This window comes from Meles meles, chromosome 7 (genome assembly GCF_922984935.1).
Source record: "Meles meles chromosome 7, mMelMel3.1 paternal haplotype, whole genome shotgun sequence".
NCBI classification, from domain to species: domain Eukaryota; kingdom Metazoa; phylum Chordata; class Mammalia; order Carnivora; family Mustelidae; genus Meles; species Meles meles.
This window is the reverse complement of record NC_060072.1, coordinates 41,865,061-41,886,059: the sequence shown is the minus strand read 5'-3', so window position 1 is coordinate 41,886,059 and position 20,999 is coordinate 41,865,061. Positions and strand designations below refer to the sequence as shown.

Here is a 20,999-nt window from a genome sequence, read left to right as displayed (position 1 = left end):
TACAGTATCAAAAGGTAAGGCAAAATTTCAAGTTACATAAGCAATATTTCTAGATTATTTTAAATTATCACTTATAAATGACAAAGAAATGAATATCCAGTAAAGACTAAAAAGTCCACAAGTGATTCCAATCCCCACTCACGCAGTCATGCAAGCACAGAGTCTATTACGAGACCAGGAAGAGAAGTTTCCATCATTTCCTCTTTAAGTATTATATATGGTTCAACAAAGAAAACAGTTTTCTGGAAAAGATTTGGAGGGTGTGAGTTCCCCTAAACTGCCTTTGGCAGTGGGGAGAAAAGGCTGTGATTCCAGGAAAATGTGGTTTTGCCCGGGGCCATCTTTTTTGTCTGGTTGAGACTGGTGATCAGAAGCATTCCTTTTCTCCTGCAAGACCACACCCAAGCCTGATCGCTGCCTCAGAAACAACAGAGAGCAAAACACCGCTTTCCACTGCTGGTTTCTGATGGTATTCTCATCGTTCCTTCTTCCCCACCCCTCCTTAAGTGAAAGGACCTATTAAGTTAATGCAGAGGAACCTCAGATTTCTTAGGTTGATTTTATCAATTAACGAATGCATGATGTGTTGGAAATTGTGGGCGCTCGCGTTATAATGAGCCTTAGAGAATATAAAAATTTTCAAAACAGTAACTTTCATTGTAATGAACTCATGGTTAGAAAACAGGTCTGAAAGAAGCAATTAGCCTTCATTTTGTGGTGAATTAACAAGAAAGACTGGACTCAAAAAGAGGGAAATGTTTCCTTTTTGTCAAAGTCTGGAGCAAGGATTTGAGAATTTATACAACACAGGAAGAAGTGAGTGTTTCTTTGACATCAAGACAAAAGAAATGTGTGCCTTTCACCTACCATCTAGTTTGTTTCTTCAGTCTACAGGAAACAATTACGAAACTATAAGGTTACTCTTCTTTTTAGAAAGAGACATGACAAAAAAGTATTTGCTGCTCAACAGGAAAACTGTGTTGTGATCAAATCAATAGCACACTTGTGTGGGTATTCTGCTATGATATTTGTGAATCTGTACTGTGAACTCTTTCTTGATAATGCTGTTTGTTATAATGGGATTTCACTTGTGCTATGAAAGTGATAAAGTGCCAATCATTTAAATCTTACTTATATCCTAAATATGTATGTCTTTTTTTAAAAAAAGATGTATTTATTTATTTATTTGACAGAGAGAGAGATCACAAGCAGACAGAGGCACACAGAGAGAGAGGGGAAGCAGGCCTCCTGCTGAGCAGAGAGCCCGATGCAGGACTCGATCCCAGGATCCCGGGATCATGACCTGAGCTGAAGGCAGAGGCTTAACCCACTGAGCCACCCAGGCGCCCCCTAAATATGTATGTCTTAATGTATATCCTTAATGACTGGTATACCATGGGTACACAGCATTTGTTTGTACCAAATATATCATAGGTGCTCATCAGGTGTTTGCATAAAATGATAAAGTGTTGATTTGTTTTAGCAACCACTTATTTTAGCTTCTCTAAATTCTTATCTGTAAATTTTGGTAAGAGTAACCTTGTAACTTAATGTGTTTAGACCTTCCCAATGATCTACATAGAGATCCCACAGATGTCTGGAGCTCATTTAATAGCCTTCTCAACATTACACTTAAGCACTCCTTAATTTACATTATCATTTGAATAGCCTTGGATGCCAGAATTAGTTGATCGTTCTTCCCATGCTTCGTACATAGGGAAGATTGTTTCTCTATGTGTCACACTCTCAAAGCAAGTTTTGTATATTAAAGAGGAAAAAATCTGATCAAGTTTCTTTTATCATCAACTCATTTTAAAATGTGAATCCATGTGATCAATATAGGTGGAGTGAGAATAGTTTGTTATTCAGTTATCAGTTCTTTCTTACTAAAACAAATCTTTTGAGATATATATATATACAAATATATATATATATATATATTTTTTTTAAGAAAGTCTGGATAGTGATAGAACTTCTCTCTTAAGCTTACAGTGGCTCTGGAAGTTTGCCGTCCCTGGTTTTAACAATACGGATTAAACACGTGAGGACGTTGAGGTATGTGGTAGATGGTGTTTTCCAGAGATGGCACCACAACATATCCCACCCCTTACAGTGTAATGGTGACACTGCTCCTACCAAGCGGTGGCATCTGTCTTTCCTCCCCTGGAATCTGGTGGGCCTCTGAATATGACAGAAGTGACCATTTATGATTTGGGAAGTTTAGGCATAAAAAGCAAGATAGTTCTCGCCTGGTGATTTTGGGTTACTTGATCTTGAAACCCAACAACTATGTGTGAAGAAGCCCAGGCCACAGACTGAGGCTGTGTGTGAATGTTCAGACTCCAACTTTGCTGACATTCCTGTCAGCCAAAATCAAGATGGGGCACCTGGGTGGCTCAGCCAGTTGGGCACCTGCTTTCTGCTCAGGTCATGATCCCTGGGTCCTGGTATTGAGTCCTGCTTTGGGATCCCTCCTGAGGGAGCTTCTCTCTCTCCCTCTGCCCCTTCCCCACTCGTCCTCTATCTCTCTCTCAAATAAATAAATGAATAAAATCTTAAAAAAAAAAAAAGAAACTTTCAAGATGACTTCAGTACCAAAAAGAGTTAGACTACATAAGAAAAAATACTCCAAGAGAGAATTACCCCACTCCCAGTCAAGTAAACCTTTGGACTTGTGAGTGTCGATAATAATAAAATGATTGTTGTTGTTTTAAGAGACTAAGTTCTAGTCCTATCCATTGTGCAACAATAGATAACTAAAATAAGATAGTGGTCTTTCGTGGTGAAAGGAAAGACCCTAAGTGGTCTTTCGTGGTGAAAGGAGATTTCATGGCATTCTCTCTTTTCTGGGAGGTTTCCTTCTAACGACATAGCATCAGACAATGGAAAGAGAAGTCAGACCCACTGCCAATCATGTAGCAGTCTGTGATCTTATCTGTCCATAGAGTCAAGACTACTGGGAGAACTACAAAAACCTGACATAATTAGAGGGGTATTTTAAAAAACCAGCAAAGAGGAAAATCCAATTACGAACAATATGAAAACTTTGGTTTGGGTTTTCTGTTTATTTTTGTTTTTATGTTTTTTGGTTTTATTCTTGGTACATAATTGGACTCACTGAGGGCATAGATCTTGTGTGGGTGTATGTTTTTCTCAGGCTGTACTCTCAAATCCTAGAATAGTACCTAGCAAGGAGGCTCACTAAAAATATGTTGAATGAATGAATATAAACACATTGGACAGAGTGAGCACCAAAATTTATTTCTGGCAGATAGAATTATGTATGGTTTTCTTCTTTGTCCTAAATTCTCTACCATGATCATGGATTACTTATAAAATGTACTTGTAAAAGGTCATGTCATTCTATTTAGAATAATAAAAGCTTTCAAATACTTACATATAAACATATATTAAAATCTTTTTATAAGCAAAATATCTTCTTGGAAAAAAGAGGCGTTAAAATAAGTCTCAAGAGAAGGCTTTGTGCTGTGTAGGCAGGGGCAGCAATTAAGTACAGATTTTCTTAGTTAATGTATGGACTCTACAGGTATCACAGAAACACAGATTTCTGTCAAGGTTTGAGTTAATTGGCTTATTTTCCATCTTCTTGTGATCTCTTTATTTAACTCAGCTGGGACTCATTTCTTCTGCCAATTTAAAAACATGAGGATTGTCACCTTTTGCCAAAAAAGGCCCTGAGAGAGGGTCTCTTGCCACTACAATTGTTCAGATTTAGGATGGAAAAGAGAGTTCAGTTTGTGTACCAGCTCTGATCGACTGTTCTGGAGATGACCCAGCACACCCCGAGGAGATGGATCCCCGGGGAATGATGCCTAGTGGATTACCAATGTCTGCCAGTGATCCGGGATAGAGGAGGCAGGTGTGACGGCCCACGAATACGCGACTCCATCAACGACTCTCTGAATCTGTCTTGTGTCAGGCCCTACTTGTTTACAAACTCTTGATCCTAATTAGCTTCTTATGGTCAGTTGACAATGTGGTAGGTTGAAGAACCCCAAGAGATGTTCTCATAATTGGGATAACAGTCCGTCGTGACTAAGGTGAGAAATAAAATGATCACTGATTGCAACGTAATTGTCAGTCTAGTTAGACTTCTCTTTTCCATAATTTGTTGCTTTGTGAATACATTATGTCCTACAGTCAAGGGGAATTAGGGAGCAGTCGGAATATATTACTGGTCAGCTAACCTTAGACTAGGGAGAGTACTCTGGGTCATCCAGGTGAACCTATTTTAACCCTAAGAGTCTTTAAAAGTGGAAGAGAGCGGCAGGAGGCTCACGGTCCGGGGACTGTGGACAGAGCCAGAGAGCTGGTCCTGTGGAGGACGCGGCTTCACGTTGCTGACTTTGAAGATGGAGCAGGGAGCTGGGAGTGAAGGAACGCAGACTCCAGACGCTCGAAAAGGCAGGTAAAGGGCTCTCTTCTGGAGCTCCCAGAACCAATGCGTTGGGCCAGCACCTTGCCCTTAGCCAGTGGGATCCATGTCGTATTTCTTTCTTTTTTTTTTTTTTTTTAATTTTTTTTTTTTCTTTTTTACAGAGAGAGAGAGAGAGAGAGAGAGAGATTACAAGTAGGCAGAGCAGCAGCCAGAGAGGGGAGGAAGCAGGCTCCCTGCCAAGCAGAGAGCCCGATACGGGGCTCGATCCCAGGACCCTGAGATCATGACCTGAGCTGAAGGCAGAGGCTTAACCCACTGAGCCACCCAGGCGCCCCCCATGTCGTATTTCTAATCGTAGGGAGGAAAAATACTCCCTCTGCGTTTCTGAGTTCACGGCTGAGCCCCCTTGTACTGAAAGATAAACGAGAGGAAAATACCCAGGAGTTGATTAACATGTAAACCTCATGTATATCTGCCAGGCGCCCAGGAAAAATGAGTAACTCAAAGAGGTAGCTTTAATTCAGGGATTAATACCATCTCAACAGGGAAAGGAAGGGCGGATATATACCGGTTAGGGGGGAGTGAATGATTTTCGTGAAAGATAAATAGGCCTTTAGAAGAAGAGATGGTAGGTGTGATAATTTGTAACACAGTCTGTCTGCGTGTGGTGTTGACCTCTAGTCTCCTCTACGCCTATAAGAGCGGGTCTTCTGGGTAAATGAAACTCCAGGGAAGGGGACAGACTTCCTCTTGGAGCAAGGGGAGATAAGGGGAGTTTAGGGAAAGCCTCACTCTACATCTGCTTTTTTTCAAGTGTCCACAGCTCACAACCAATATGCCAAACCCACACATTTTGTGAAGGTCTACTGCTTATGTTTCATAACCTACCGAACTGTAAGATAATAAATTAGTGTTGTTTAAGTTAGTGGTAACTTGTCACAGCTGCCGTGGAAAAGTGCAATATGGGTTATTCTATATTTCTTTACTTATTTAAAGATTTTATTTATTCATTTGAGAGTGAGAGAATGGGAGAAAGCATGAGCAGAGGGGAGAGGCAGAGGGAGAAGAGAAGCAAACTCTCCGCTGGGCAGGGAGGCCGATGCAAGGCTCCCTCCTAAAATGCTGAGATCATGACCTGCGCCAAAGGCAGATGCTTAACCATCTGAGCCATCCAGGCACCCCTGGGTTATTCTACCTTTAAATAGAAACTATTCCACAGTGCCCTCCCCAAATGCTGACCCATGCGTTTTCTGGATATCATTTTAAAATTCACGGCCAGTTTCTTCTAATAATCTGAGGACTCCGTCTCTCGACTTAACCATGTTATATGGTGTGAAAAGCAAGCAGGTTTTATCATTTCTGAGAAATGGTCTAATTACCCCCTTCTCTCAAATAATTTTTCTCTATCCAGCAAGACTGCATTCATCAAACAATTATAGAACAATACAAAATGAAGAATTCGAAATTGGATTGCTTTAAGGAAGGGGAGAGATTAATATTAGGATTATTGACTACAACTTTGAGGGAAAACTATAATCACTGAATTTTGGATTTAAAAAAAGTTACTACTTATTGGGGCACCTGGCTGGCTCAGTTGGTAGAGCATGTGACTCTTAATCTTGGGGTCAAGAGTTTGATCCCCACGTTGGAGTAGAGATTACTTAAAAATCTTTAAAAAAAAAAAAAGTTATGACTTATTAAGAACTAATTGCTTCCTATAGTCCTATATTGCTTCATGTATATTATGTTGTTTAATCTTTAGAACAACTTTCAAAGGGAAGGATTATTGTTTCTATTTTTACCAATTAGGTTATCAAGGCTCAGTCCAGGAATTAACTGCTTCAAGTTGAAGTAGAAATGTAGAGGTTCCCTTAATGGATCAGGTAACACTTTCCTTTCTGATGAGATTTGCTCTGCGGCCTCCTATTCTCTCAGAGCCTTCGTTTACAGACAGGATATACCTTTTGGAAGAGTTTCAGGTAGAGCCTCCCCTCTAGCTGTGGGGACAAGCCGGTGATTTACTTTACTCTCAAGAGCTATGATTGGCTTTAAGAAGCAATAGCCCTCCTACTTAATTATAGCTGAAGTAATGTCCACAGCAGAGTTTCTAAAATTGTGTTGCAATTTATAAGCACCTGGGGAACTTTTAAAAATCCCAGTGTCCAGGCAACAGTGCACACCAGTTAAATCCTAAACTCTCGGAGTGGATTTGGAGTAGATTTAGACAACAGTAACTTTTTAAAACTTCCAAGGTGATTCCAAGTTTAGGAACTCTTGATCCACAACCCAGAACCTCATTTGTGGTGGCTATATCCCCGGCATTAACTGGTTTATAGTATGTAACAATTATGTAAGCACACAATTTTTTAAATGAGTATTTGACAGATCACTATAACCTTAGTTGCTTAAAGTTAGTTTAATGAGATTCAGGTTGTCTTAAGTCATGATTCATTTTAGCAAGTTTTAGATTTCTGAGTGTATTGATGAAATTTCCTTTTTTCTTAATTCTTACATATTTTTTCTATTCACAATTCCTCTAAGCCTTCATTATCTGTAACATCTCTGTTTATATCACATATATGTTTAGAGAATGTCTTTCTAGCCTTTTTACTAGTAAGGTGGTCATACTGTATTGACTTAAGACAAAAAATCAGAAGCAGGAAAACCTTTTAAAATGTAATATAAATAAAGGAAATCCAAACAAAGAAATGTAATATAAATAAAGGAAATCCAAACAAACCAGTGTCTTGTGATGTGGGGTAGAAAACCCCTGTCCCAGTGGGGCCAGGCAGGAAATCTAAATGAAATGCACTGGTGTTTTTAAAGAGAACGGGAGAGAGAGAGGGAGGGAGAGGGAGGGACAGAACAGAGGGAATATAGGGTGCTCAGTACTGCAGATCTTCTTCTTCTTTTTTTAAGAGAAGCCAAAATCAGGTCTTTTATTAAGTGTCTATATATTTCTCAACGTTTGCTCAATTTCAAAACACTGTGTCATTCAAACAAAACATGGATGTGCTTGAGACTCAGCCATAGTGTTTCAAGCTCCAGACAATGGTGGGTTTATAGGGGCAAGTGTCCTTGGGATCTAGCCTTGATGAGGAGGATAGCAGATTGGGCAATCCTGGGTTTGGCGTTTTGTTTTGTTTTGTTTTGTTTTGTTTTTCCACTCTAGAGATAAAATCCTTGGCCATTGGACATTAGTCCTGTTTGTCATTATTGGATATTAGTGATAAAAATGATCACAAGATTGAACAATTCTATACTAGTTAATATAATTGCCTGGAATACTGTTTTGTTTTGTTTTTTGTATGCGCTGTATAGCTAGTACATTTTATTTAATGACCGCATCTATCAGTAAAGAATTAAGACTAATCCATGGCTATGGAAGAGAACATGGAATGGTGCTAAGAGTGACTTTTGAGATAGGAAAAGTGTTGAATGACAGGGTATGAGGTGAGGAGGGAGAGGAGAGCCCAGGAAAATTGCATTCATATTTCTTTGAGGGGAAACTGGTGGTATTATTTACTTAAGAGGTTTTGATGAGGTTGGAAGAATTTGATAAATCCATTTTTATAAATACTTTGATCTCTTGCTTTATTCTAGTCATTATCTATCAAACCCAAAGGAGAGACTCCTTTTTCTTTGTTGCTTATTTGCAAAGCATTTATGGACCAAATTCATTGTTGCTGACCTTCTTCCCCAACCTCCTTTCAGCTTTCATTTCCTTTAGATGCTTTGAATTACATACAGTTACAGAGACCGGCTACAGCTGACTAGCTCTGAAGAGTGTTAAGATTAGTCATCAGCAATCCTCATTGGCTGGAAGCATAAAAAATTCTTTTAATTTGCTGAGCCTCTGACTTGCAAATATGCAATTTCTTGATAAACTTGCTACTATCCTTTCAGCTCCACCCTCTGTTCATTTTCCTGAAGATTGTTAATGGAAAACTCTCTTCATTACCTCCAATAAAATTAATAATCAAAAAGGCCAGTTTGTTAGCCCCTTATGTTATGAACACAGCAGCAGCTACGGAAGGTGAAAAGGAAGTGGTGGTGGTAATTCTGTTTGTTTTGTTTTGTTTTGTTTTTGTTTGGCGGGGGGGGGATCTTGTATTCTTTATAGCTCAAATATGTTCTGTGGAGATATAATAAAAAAGCCTTTCTAATATAAATTTGCAGTTAATTCTTCACTCTAAACTTGTTATAACAAATCTTGAGAGAACACAAACATTCTAGACGAGATGTTGTCCATGGAAGTTGTTTAAACATCTGAACAAATGATGATTAAACAAATGAATATTAAAATTATTTTTTTACATGTAAAATCTGAACCATGATTTCAAGCTGTGTAAGTGAATTATAGATACCCATTAAATTTAATCATGAATACACATACACACACATCCATACACATAGATACTTAACTTTGATGATATATATTTATATATATATAAATCAGTCCAACACTGTTTCCCCTTCTGGAGTGTATCTTGCTGGGGAATGGGCAGGGTGCATGCTTGTAGCTGATTTGGTCACAGCACGTCTCTCCTTCTGCACCCAATAATTGTCCCAAGTGGTGAGCACGTGATGGAAGCTGGCCAACCAGAATCTACCCTAGGGCTTTTCAAACAAAATTAGGAAAAAGAAGCCTCTTTTCCTTCTTGTTTATGAAACTTTTAGGGTATGAGCTCAGATGTCACTTCTTAAAAACCGAGGGGAGGGCTCATGACAAAGCCAGGCAAGCTAATACAGCATGCAGAAAGACATGATGGGGGCAGTAGGGCTCGAGTGCATTCTGGTGATACTCAAATCCCCAGTTAAAGACTTCCTTAAAGGCAGTATAACTCTGCTCCTCTCAAATTTGGCTCAGTGAATTCCTCCTTTAAAAAAAAATTATTAACATATAATGTATTATTTGCCCCAGGGGTGCAGATCTGTGAATCATCAGATTCACATTTCACAGCACTCACCATAGCACATACCCTCCCCAGTGTCCGTAATCCAGCTACCCTATCCCTCTGTCCCCCAACCCCCACCCAGCAACCCTCAGTTTGTTTTGTGAGATAAAGAGTCTCTTATGGTTTGTCTCCCTCCTGATCCCATCTTGTTTCATTTTTTCCCTCCCTACCCCTTAGGACTCCCCCAACCTGCCTCTTAAATTCTTCATATTAGAGAGATCCTATGATAATAATTTTTCTCTGATTGACTTATTTCACATAGCATAATACCCTCAAGTTCCATGCACATTGTTGTAAATGGCAAGATGTTCTTTCTTTGGATGGCTGCATAGTATTCCATTGTATATATATGCCACATCTTTATCCATTCATCTGTTGATGGACATCTAGGTTCTTTCCATAGTTTGGCTATTGTGGACATTACTGTTATAAACATTAGGGTGTACATGGCCCTTCAGATCACTACATTTGTATCTTTAGGGTAAATACATGATTGGATTATTTGTTCTTTGGGTGTTGAGTTTGATAAGTTCTTTATAGATTTTGGATACTAGCCCTTTATCTGAGATGTCATTTGCAAATATCTTCCATTCTGCAGTTGTCTTTTGGTTTTGTTAACTGTTTCCTTTGCTGTGCAAAAGCTTTTGATCTTGATAAAGTCCCAATAGTTTACTTTTGCTCTTGCTTCCCTTGCCTTTGGCAATATTTCTAAGAAATTGCTGTGGCTGAAGTCAAAGAGGTTGCTGCCTGTGTTCTCCTCCAGGATTTTGGTGGATTCCTGTCTCACATTGAGGTCTTTCATTCATTTGGAGTCTGCTTTTGTGTGTGGTGTAAGGAAATGGTCCAGTTTCATTCTTCTGCATGTGGCTGTCCAGTTTTCCCCAACACCATTTGTTAAAGAGAACTCTTTTTTACACTGGACATTCTTTCCTGCTTTGTTGAAGATTAGTTGACCATAGTGTTGAGGGTCTATTTCTGGGTTCTCTATTCTGTTCCATTGATCTGTGTGTCTGTTTTTGTGCTGGTACCATACTGTCTTGATGATGACAGGTTTGTAACAGAGTTTGAAGTCTGGAATTGTGATGCCACCAACTTTGTCTTTCCTTTTCAACATTCCTCTAGCTATTTGGGGTCTTTTCTGGTTCCATATCAATTTTAGGATTATTTATCCAATTTCTTTGAAAAAAAAAATGATGGTATTTTGATAGGGATTGCATTAAATGTTTAGATTGCTTTAGGTAGCATAGAGATTTTCACAATAGTTGTTCTTCCAATCCATGAGCATGGAATGCTTTTCCATTTCTTAGTGTCTTCCTAAATTTCTTTCATGAGTACTTTATAGGTTTTTTTTAAGGTTTTTTAAAATTTTTATTTATTTAACAGAGATCAAAGTAGGCAGAGAGGCGGGGGGAAGCAGGGTCCCCACCGAGCAGAGAGCCCATTGCAGGGCTTGATCCCAGGACCCTGGAAGCATGACCTGAGCCAAAGGCAGAGGCTTTAACCCACTGAGCCACCCAATCGTCCCACTTTATAATTTTCTGAGTACAGATACTTTGCCTCTCTGGTCAGGTTTATTTCTAGGTATCTTACAGTTTTGGGTGTAGTTGTAAATGGGATCAACTCCTTAGTTTCTCTTTTTTCTGTCTTGCTGTTGGTGTATAGAAATGCAACTGATTTCTGGGCATTGATTTTACATCCTTTACTGATTTCCTGTATGAGTTCTAGCAGTTTTGGAGTGGAATCTTTTGGATTTTCCACATAAAGTATCATATCACCTGCAAAGAGGGAGAGTTTGACTTCTTCTTTGCTGATTCAGATGCCTTTTATTTCTTTTTGGTGTCTAATTGCTGAGGCCAGGACTTCTACTACTATGTTGAATAGCAGCAGAGTTAGTGGATATCCCTGCCATGTTCCTGACCTTAGGGGAAAAGCTCTCAGTTTTTCCCCCATTGAGAATGATATTGGCTGTGGGTTTTTCATAGATGGCTTTGCTATTGAGGTATGTACCCTCTATGCACACTGAAGAGTTTTGATCAAGAAAGGATGCTGTATGGGCGCCTGGGTGGCTTAGTGGATTAGAGCCTCTGCCTTAGGCTCAGATCGTGATCCAAGGGTCCTGGGATCGAGCCCCACATAGGGCTCTCTGTTTAGTGGGAAACCTGGCTTCCTCCTCTCTCTCTCTCTGTCTGCCTGCCTCTCTGCCTACTTGTGATCTCTGTCTGTCAAGTAAATAAACAAAATCTTTAAAAAAAGAAGAAAGAAAGGATGCTGTATTTGTCAAATGCTTTTTCAGCATCTATTGAGAGTATCATATGGTTCTTGTTCTTTCTTTTATCAATTTATTGTATCACATTGACTAATTTGCCGATGATGAACCAAACTTGCAACCCAAGAATAAATCCCACTTGGTTTTGGTGAATGATCCTTTCAATGTACCATTGGATCCTATTGGCTAGTATTTTGGTGAGAATTTTTGCATCTGTGTTCATCAAGGAAATTGGTCTGTAATTCTCCTTTTTGATGGGGTCTTTGTCTGGTTTTTGGATCAAGGTGATACTGGCCTCATAAAATGAGTTTGGAAATCCTCCTTCCATTTCTATTTTTTGGGAACAGTTTCAGGAGAATAGGAATTAGTTCTTCTTCAAATGTTTGGTAGAATTCCTCTGGGAAGCTGTCTGGCCCTGGGCTTTAGTTTGTTAGGAGAATTTTGATGACTGCTTCAATCTCCTTACTGGTTATCGGTCTGTTCAGGTTTTCCATTTCTTCCTGGTTCAGTTTTGGTAGTTTATATGCCTCTAGGAATGCATCCATTTCTTCCAGATTGTCAAATTTGCTGGCATAATATGTTCTTATAATTGTTTGTATTTCTTTGGTGTTGGTTGTGATCTCTCCTCTTTCATTCATGATTTTATTAATTTGGGTCCTTTCTCTTTTCTTTTGGCTAAGTCTGGCCAGGGGTTTATCAATCTTATTAATTCTTTCAAAGAAACAGCTCCTAGTTTTGTTGATTTGTTCTACTATTCTTTGGGTTTCTATTTCATTGATTTCTCCTCTAATCTTTTTGTTTATAATAAGTATTATAATTATATTATTTATTTATATTTATTATTTATTTATTATTTCTCTTCTGCTGGGTTTATGCTTTCTTTGCTGTTTTCTCTCCAGCTCCTTTAGGTGCAGTGTTAGGTTCTGTACTTGAGACCTTTATTGTTTCTTTTTTTTTTTTTTTAAGATTTTATTTATTTATTTGACAGATAGAGATCACAAGCAGGCAGAGAGAGAGAGAGAGAGGAGGAAACAGGCTTCCCGCTGAGCAGAGAGCCCGATGTGGGGCTCGATCCCAGGACCCTGGGATCATGACCTGAGCCGAAGGCAGCGGCTTAACCCACTGAGCCACCCAGGTGCCCCCTTTATTGTTTCTTGAAAAAGGCTTGTATTGCTGTATAACTTCCTTTCAGGACTGCCTTTGCTGTGTCCCACACATTTTGAACAGTTTTGTTTTCATTATCATTTGTTTGCATGAATTTTTTCAATTCTTCTTTAATTTCCTGGTTGACCCATTCATTCTTTAGTAGGATGCTCTTTAGTTTCCACGTATTTGAGTTCTTTCCAACTTTCATCTTGTGATTGAGTTCTAGCTTAAGAGCAGTGTGGTCTGAAAATATGCAGAGAATGATCCCAATCCTTTGGTACATGGTGAGACCTGATTTGTGATCCAGGATGTGATCTATTCTGGAAAATGTTCCATGTCCACTAGAAAGGAATGTGGATTCTGTCGCTTTGGGATGGAATATTCTGAATATATCTGTGATGTCCATCTGATCCAGTGTGTCATTTAAGGCCTTTATTTCCTTGTTGATCTTTTGCTTGGATGATCTGTCCATTTCAGTGAGGAAGATGTTACCATCCCGTACTATTGTTGTATTATTGTCAATGTGTTCCTTTGATTTTGTTATTAATTGGTTTACATAATTGGCTGCTCCCATGTTAGAGGCATAGATATTTAAAATTGTTAGATCTCCTTGTTGGACAGACCCTTTAAGTATGATATAGTGTCCTTCCTCATCTCTTATTATAGTCTTTGGCTTAAAATCGAGTGTATCTGGTATAAGGATTGCCATCCCAGCTTTCTTTTGATGTCCATTAGCATGGTAAGTTTTTTTTCCACCCCCTCACTTTCAATCCAGAGGTGTCTTTGGGTCTAAAATGGGTTTCTTATATACCACATATTGATGGGTTTTGTTTTTTTACCCATTCTGATACCCTGTGTCTTTTGATTGGGGCATTTAGCCCATTTACATTCAGGGTAACTATTGAAAATATGAATTTAGTGCCGTTATATTGCCCGTAAGGTGACTGTTACTGTATATTGTCTCTGTTCCTTTCTGGTCTACTACTTTTAGGCTCTGTCTTTACTTAGAGGTCCCCTTTCCATATTTCCTATAAGGCTGGTTTGGTATTTACAAATTCTTTTAATTTTTGTTTGTTCTGGATGCTTTTTATCTCTCCTATTTTCAATGATAGCTTAGTTGGATATAGTATTCTTGGATGCATGTTTTTCTCATTTAGTGCTCTGAATATATCATGCCAGTTCTTTCTGGCCTGCCAGGTCTCTGTAGATAAGTCTGCTGACAGTCTCATATTTCTACCATTGTATGTTACAGAGTTTTTGTTCTGAGCTGCTTTCAGGATTTTCTCTTTGTCACTAAGACTAGTGAGTTTTACTAGTTGATGAGGTGTGAATCTATTTTCGTTGATTTTGAGGGAGGTTATCTATGCCTCCTGGATTTTGATGCTTTTTCCCTTCACCAAATTAGGGAAACTCTCTACTATAATTTGCTCCAATATACCATCTGCCCCTCTCTCTCTTTTCCTCTTCTGGAATCCTAATGATTCTAATATTGTTTCATCATATGGTATCACTTATCACTTGAATTCTCTACTTGTGGTCCAACAGTTGTCTGTCTCTCTTTGCTCACCTTCTTTATTATCCATTATTTGGTCTTCTGTATCACTAATTCTCTCTTCTGCCTCATTTATCCTACCAGTAAGAGTCTCCATTTTTTATTGTATCTCATTAATAGCTTTTTAAATTTCAACTTAGTTAGATTTTAGTTCTTTTATTTCTCTAGAAAGAGATTCTCTAATATCTTCCATGCTTCTTTTGGAGCCCAACTGGCACCTTCATAATTATCATCCTGAACTCTAGTTCTGACATATTGTCAATGTCCATATTGATTAGGTCCCTAGCCATTGGTACTGTCTCTTATTTATTTATTTATTTATTTATTTATTTATTTATTTTGTGGTGAGTTTGTCCACCTTGTAATTTTATCTGGATAAGAATAAATGAATGAGAACAAAAGAGTAAAAGGGTAGCAACTACAAGAAAAAAATGTACACTAACCAAATCAGAAGAGACCCCAAACAAGGGGGAAATCAAAGGGGGAGGGAAGAGGGAAGAAGAAAGAAGAGAAGAAGAAGGAGGGAGAGGGGGAGGGGGAGGAGGGAGAGGTGAAGATGGAAGAGGGGAGACGGGAGATGGGAGAGGGGGACGGGGTGGGGAAGAGGGGGGAAGGGAGGGGGTGGGGTGGAGGTGGAGAAGGGAGAGGGGGAGGGAGAGGGAGAAGGGGAGGAGGGAGAGGTGAAGATGGAGGAGGGGAGATGGGAGAGGGGGAGGGGGTGGGGAGGAGGGTGAGAAGGGAGAGGGGTGGGGGCGGAGGGAGAAGGGTGGGGGGAGGAGGGAGAGGGGGTGGGGGAGGAAGGAGAGGTGAAGATGGACGGGGACGGGGATGGGGGATGGGGTGGGGGGAGGGGGTGGGGAGGAGGGTGAGAAGGGAGAAGGGTGGGGAGGAGGGTGAGAAGGGAGAGGGGTGGGGGTGGAGGGAGGAGGGAGAGGGGTGGGGGTGGAGGGAGGAGGGAGAGGGGTGGGGGAGGAGTATTTGGGAGAAGGAGGAAGGGGGAGGGGGAGGAGGGTGAGAAGGGAGAGGGGAGGGGGAGGAGGGTGAGAAGGGAGAGGGGTGGGGTGGAGGGGGAGAAGGGAGAGGGAAAGTGGGAGGAGGGGGAGAGGGGTGGGGGGAGGGTGAGAAGGGGGAGGAGGGAGAGGAGGGAGAGAAGGGAGAGGGGGAGGAGGGAGAGAAGGGAGAGGGGTGGGGTGGAGGGGGAGAAGGGAGAGGGGAAGTGGGAGGAGGGGAGAAGGGAGAGGGGAAGTGGGAGGAGGGGAGAAGGGAGAGGGGTGGGGTGGAGGGGGAGAAGGGAGAGGGGAAGTGGGAGGAGGGGAGAAGGAGGAGGAGGGAGGAGGAGGAGGAGGAGGGAGAAGGAGGAGGGGGAAGGAGGAAGAGGGAGGAGGGGGGAGAAGGAGGAAGAGGGAGCAGGAGGAGGAGGTAGGAGGAGGGGGAGGGGGAGGGGGAGGAGGAGGAGGGGGAGGAGGTAGGAGGAGGGGGGAGGAGGGGGAGGGGGAGGGGGAGGAGGAGGAGGGGGAGGAGGGAGGAGGAGGGGGAGGAGGAGGAGGGGGAGGGAGGAGGAGGAGGTGGAGGAGGAGGTGGGGGGGGAGGTGGAGGGGGAGGAGGAGGTGGAGGGAGGAGGAGGAGGGGGAGGGAGGAGGAGGAGGTGGAGGAGGAGGTGGGGGGGGAGGTGGAGGGGGAGGAGGAGGTGGAGGGAGGAGGAGGAGGGGGAGGGGGAGGAGGAGGTAGGGGGAGGGGGAGGAGGGGGAGGGGGAGGAGGGAGAAGGAGGGGGGAGGGAGGAGAAGGAGATGACAGGAGGAGGGGGGAGGAGGGGGAGGGGGAGGAGGAGGGGGGAGGAGGAGGAGGGGGGAGGAGGGGGAGGGGGAGGGGGAGGAGGAGGTGGGGGGAGGAGGGGGAGGGGGGAGGAGGAGGTGGGGGGAGGAGGGGGGAGGAGGGGGAGGGGGAGGAGGAGGGGGGGAGGAGGAGGAGGGGGGAGGAGGGGGAGGGGGAGGGGGAGGAGGAGGTGGGGGGAGGAGGGGGAGGGGGAGGAGGAGGTGGGGGGAGGAGGGGGAGGGGGAGGAGGAGGTGGGGGGAGGAGGGGGAGGGGGAGGAGGAGGTGGGGGGAGGAGGGGGAGGGGGAGGAGGAGGAGGGGGAGGAGGAGGAGGTGGGGGGAGGAGGGGGAGGGGGAGGGGGAGGAGGAGGTGGGGGGAGGAGGGGGAGGGGGAGGAGGAGGAGGGGGAGGAGGAGGAGGGAGAAGGAGGGGGGAGGGGAGGAGAAGGAGATGACAGGAGGAGGGGGGAGGAGGGGGAGGGGGAGGAGGAGGAGGGGGAGGAGGAGGAGGTGGGAGGAGGGGGGAGGAGGGGGAGGGGGAGGAGGGGGAGGAGGAGGAGGAGATGACAGGAGGAGGGGGAGGGAGGGGGAGAGGGAGGGGGGAGGGAGGAGAAGGAGATGACAGGAGGAGGGGGGAGGAGGGGGAGGGGGAGGAGGAGGAGGGAGAAGGAGGGGGGAGGGAGGAGAAGGAGATGACAGGAGGAGGGGGGAGGAGGGGGAGGGGGAGGAGGAGGAGGGAGAAGGAGGGGGGAGGGAGGAGAAGGAGATGACAGGAGGAGGGGGGAGGAGGGGGAGGGGGAGGAGGAGGAGGGGGGAGGAGGGGGAGGAGGGGGAGGGGGAGGAGGAGGAGGGGGGAGGAGGGGGAGGGGGAGGGGGGAGGAGGGGGAGGGGGAGGAGGAGGAGGGGGGAGGAGGGGGAGGGGGAGGGGGGAGGAGGGGGAGGGGGAGGAGGAGGAGGGGGGAGGAGGGGGAGGGGGAGGAGGGGGGAGGGAGGAGAAGGAGATGACAGGAGGAGGGGGAGGGAGGGGGAGAGGGGGGAGGGAGAAGGAGGAGGGAGGAGGAGGAGAAGGAGATGACAGGAGGAGGGGGAGGGAGGGGGAGAGGGGGGAGGGAGAAGGAGGAGGGAGGAGGAGGAGGGGGGAGGAAGAGGGAGGAGGAGGAGGGAGGAGGGGGAGGGAGAAGGAGGAGGGGGGAGGAAGAGGGAGGAGGAGGAGGGAGGAGGGGGAGGGAGAAGGAGGAGGGGGGAGGAGGGGGAGGGGGAGGAGGAGGAGGGGGAGGGGGAGGAGGAGGAGGGGGGAGGAGGGGGAGGGGGAGGAGGGGGAGGGGGAGGGGGAGGAGGAGGTGGGGGGAGGAGGGGGAGGGGGAGGAGGAGGAGGGGGAGGAGGAGGAGGGAGAAGGAGGGGGGAGGGAGAAGGAGGGGGGAGGGAGGAGAAGGAGATGACAGGAGGAGGGGGGAGGAGGGGGAGGGGGAGGAGGAGGGGGGATGAGGGGGAGGGGGAGGAGGAGGGGGGAGGAGGGGGAGGGGGAGGAGGGGGGAGGGAGGAGAAGGAGATGACAGGAGGAGGGGGAGGGAGGGGGAGAGGGAGGAGGGAGGAGGAGGAGGGGGGAGGAGGAGGGAGGAGGAGGAGGGAGAAGGAGGAAGAGGGAGAAGGAGGAGGAGGGAGGAGGAGGGGGGAGGAGGAGGGAGGAGGAGGAGGGAGAAGGAGGAAGAGGGAGAAGGAGGAGGAGGGAGGAGGAGGAGGGAGGAGGAGGGGGGAGGAGGAGGGAGGAGGAGGAGGGGAGGAGGAGGAGGGAGAAGGAGGAGGAGGGAGAAGGAGGAAGAGGGAGAAGGAGGAGGAGGGAGGAGGAGGAGGGAGAAGGAGGGGGGGAGGGAGGGAGAAGGAGGGGGGAGGGAGGAGAAGGAGATGACAGGAGGAGGGGGAGGGAGGGGGAGAGGGGGGAGGGAGGGGGAGAGGGGGGAGGGAGAGGGGGAGGAGGGGGGAGGGAGGAGAAGGAGATGACAGGAGGAGGGGGAGGGAGGGGGGAGAGGGAGGAGGGAGGAGGAGGAGGGGGGAGGAGGAGGGAGGAGGAGGAGGGAGAAGGAGGAAGAGGGAGAAGGAGGAGGAGGGAGGAGGAGGAGGGAGAAGGAGGGGGGGAGGGAGGAGAAGGAGGGGGGAGGGAGGAGAAGGAGATGACAGGAGGAGGGGGAGGGAGGGGGAGAGGGGGGAGGGAGGGGGAGAGGGGGGAGGGAGAAGGAGGAGGGAGGAGGAGGATGGGGGAGGAAGAGGGAGGAGGAGGAGGGAGGAGGGGGAGGGAGGAGGAGGGAGGAGGGGGAGGGAGAAGGAGGAGGGAGGAAGAGGGGGGAGGAGGAGGGGGGAGGAGGGGGAGGGGGAGGAGGAGGAGGGAGAAGGAGGGGGGAGGGAGGAGAAGGAGATGACAGGAGGAGGGGGAGGGAGGGGGAGAGGGGGGAGGGAGAAGGAGGAGGGAGGAGGAGGAGCGGGGAGGAAGAGGGAGGAGGCGGAGGGAGGAGGGGGAGGGAGGAGGAGGGAGGAGGAGGGGGGAGGAGGAGGGGGGAGGAGGAGGGGGGAGGGGGAGGGGGGAGGAGGCGGAGGGAGGAGGAGGGGGGAGGAGGAGGGAGGAGGGGGAGGGAGAAGGAGGAAGAGGGAGAAGGAGGAAGAGGGAGAAGGAGGAAGAGGGAGAAGGAGGAAGAGGTAGGAGGGGGGAGGGAGGAGAAGGAGATGACAGGAGGAGGGGGAGGGAGGAGAAGGAGATGACAGGAGGAGAGGGAGGGAGGGGGAGAGGGGGGAGGGAGGGGGAGAGGGAGGAGGGAGAAGGAGGAGATGACAGGAGGAGGGGGGAGGAGGAGGAAGGAAGGGGGAGGGAGGAGGAGGAGATGGGAGGAGGAGGAGTTCAGAATGGTTTGATAACTATCTAGCTGAACTTCTGAGACCTGCTACTATTTCCGTCTCCTACTGCTCCACCATCTTGCTCCTCTCTTAATTCTGTATTTTTTAACATCGTAGAATTTGGTAGTTGGCAGGGATAAAACCCGCCTGGACATGCTCTTGTTTTACAACATGGGTTAGTGACCTGGCTAAGGTCACACAGCTGGCCCGTGGAGGCACTAGACCCTACGCCACACGTTTTGACTTCAACTTCATTATAAAGCTGCTCACAATTTGCATAGCATAGATAATGTCTAATGTCTACATATCAGGTTTTAGTGACTATGAGGGCCAGGGTAATTTGTCCTTTTGGATGGTCCCTGACCTTGCTGGAGGAACGAAAGGGAGAGAGTCATAAAGAGGTGGTGAGACCATAGCCCTTGCCCTAAATTAAGCACTGAAACTTTGAGCTTTTTAGGCAACCCCATAATTTCTATGTAGAAAGGGTAGTGATTGCTGGAATCTCTGGCTGACGGCTGCCTTTGCATACTATTTCAAGACAAAAGAACATTTATCAAAGAATGAAGATGTGAGTAGGGGTAGGAACTGGTAGATAATACCGGCTGTGGATGGAGGGGGTCAGGTGGGAAAGATTGGCCAAACTATCTTTGGCTCTCTTTCCTGTTTTTGATTCGCTATAGGAAGGACCATCAGCGGATTTTCTTCACAGAGAAGTGAATAAAATCTCAGTCTATACCCTCCGTCTCTTTTTGCTTCATTTTGAACAAAGAGGGTTCTGTCCTTTTATTACTGATTGTGGCCTTAAATAAAGAATTTTTTAGATTCCATCCTGCTCACCACCTCTGGCTCTTTCCAGACCAAATTCAAGAACCAAGGACCAGGGCACCTGGGTGGCTCAGTGGGTTAAAGCCTCTGCCTTTGGCTCAGGTCATGATCCCAGAATCCTGAGATCGAGCCCCGCATCAGGCTCTCAGCTCAGCGGGGAGCCTGCTTCCTCCTCCCTCTCTCTCTCTCTGCCTACTTGTGTTCTCTGTCAAATAAATAAATAAAATCTTAAAAAAAAAAAAAAGAACCAAGGACCATCGTGAAACCTGAAATTGAACTATGAAAATAATCTGTCTCACTGTAAAGACATTTAAGAGTTTTGAAGACCTTTCACGTTTGGTCCCTTTAAAGCACCATGCGGCAGGCAGGGTAGAAGTTATTATCCTATTTCACAGATGACCAAACTGAATCTTGAAGGTATAGAAATATATACAATGTTATAGAACGTGACCCAGAAATAGTTCCCACAGTTCCATTTCAATCCTATAGATAAGGACACTTTGCTAAGGACTTAGAACATGGGGAAAGTTCATGTCTGATTTTTAAAATACAGGGTATTTTTGTCTTGTTTATCACAGTAAACCCAAAAACTTCAAGAGTTCTGTGTGTTTGTGCTTTAGTGTTTACGAAATCCTGCAGCTATTTTTAAACAATGCAGTATTTATTTTGGACTCGAATCCAGATTTCATTCACTCCTGCAGTTTCCCAGTGGTCAACCACTTCGATGTTGTTAGCTGTTTATCGGGACCGTGATCAGTTTAGGAGAGATTTGAGGGGGACAACTCAGTTAATTATTGGCATTTTTTGCTCTTCAGCATTTGATGGCTGGCTTTTCAGGAACACAAGCAGATCGTACTTCTGACTGGTGAACACTGAACTGAAATTAGTCTTTCTAAAGTCCTGGGAAACTGTTCTTATTGGACATGAAACAGCTCCTCTAAGCACTGGAATGTGTAATTTAAGGCTCTGACTACTACTTTTTATTTTTCCCAAAGTACTTTCACATACATGATCTCTATTAAGTCTGAGTGGGAAAATGATGTACCATTCTTTCCGTTTTCACAGTAGAAGAAAGAAAGGCTACGTTTGTTCTGCTGTGTCGATAATTAGTGGCAGACCGTGAACCCTAACTCCCAGTTTGCCTTTTGTCCATGCTTT

General features: G+C 45.4%; 1 pseudogene; it reads right to left on the bottom strand.

Annotated features, from left to right (window-relative positions):
- LOC123946324 overlaps nt 1-18,177 on the bottom strand; it is a 39,631-nt pseudogene extending 21,454 nt beyond the window's left edge.
- Nucleotides 18,178-20,999: the final 2,822 nt, after the last annotated feature.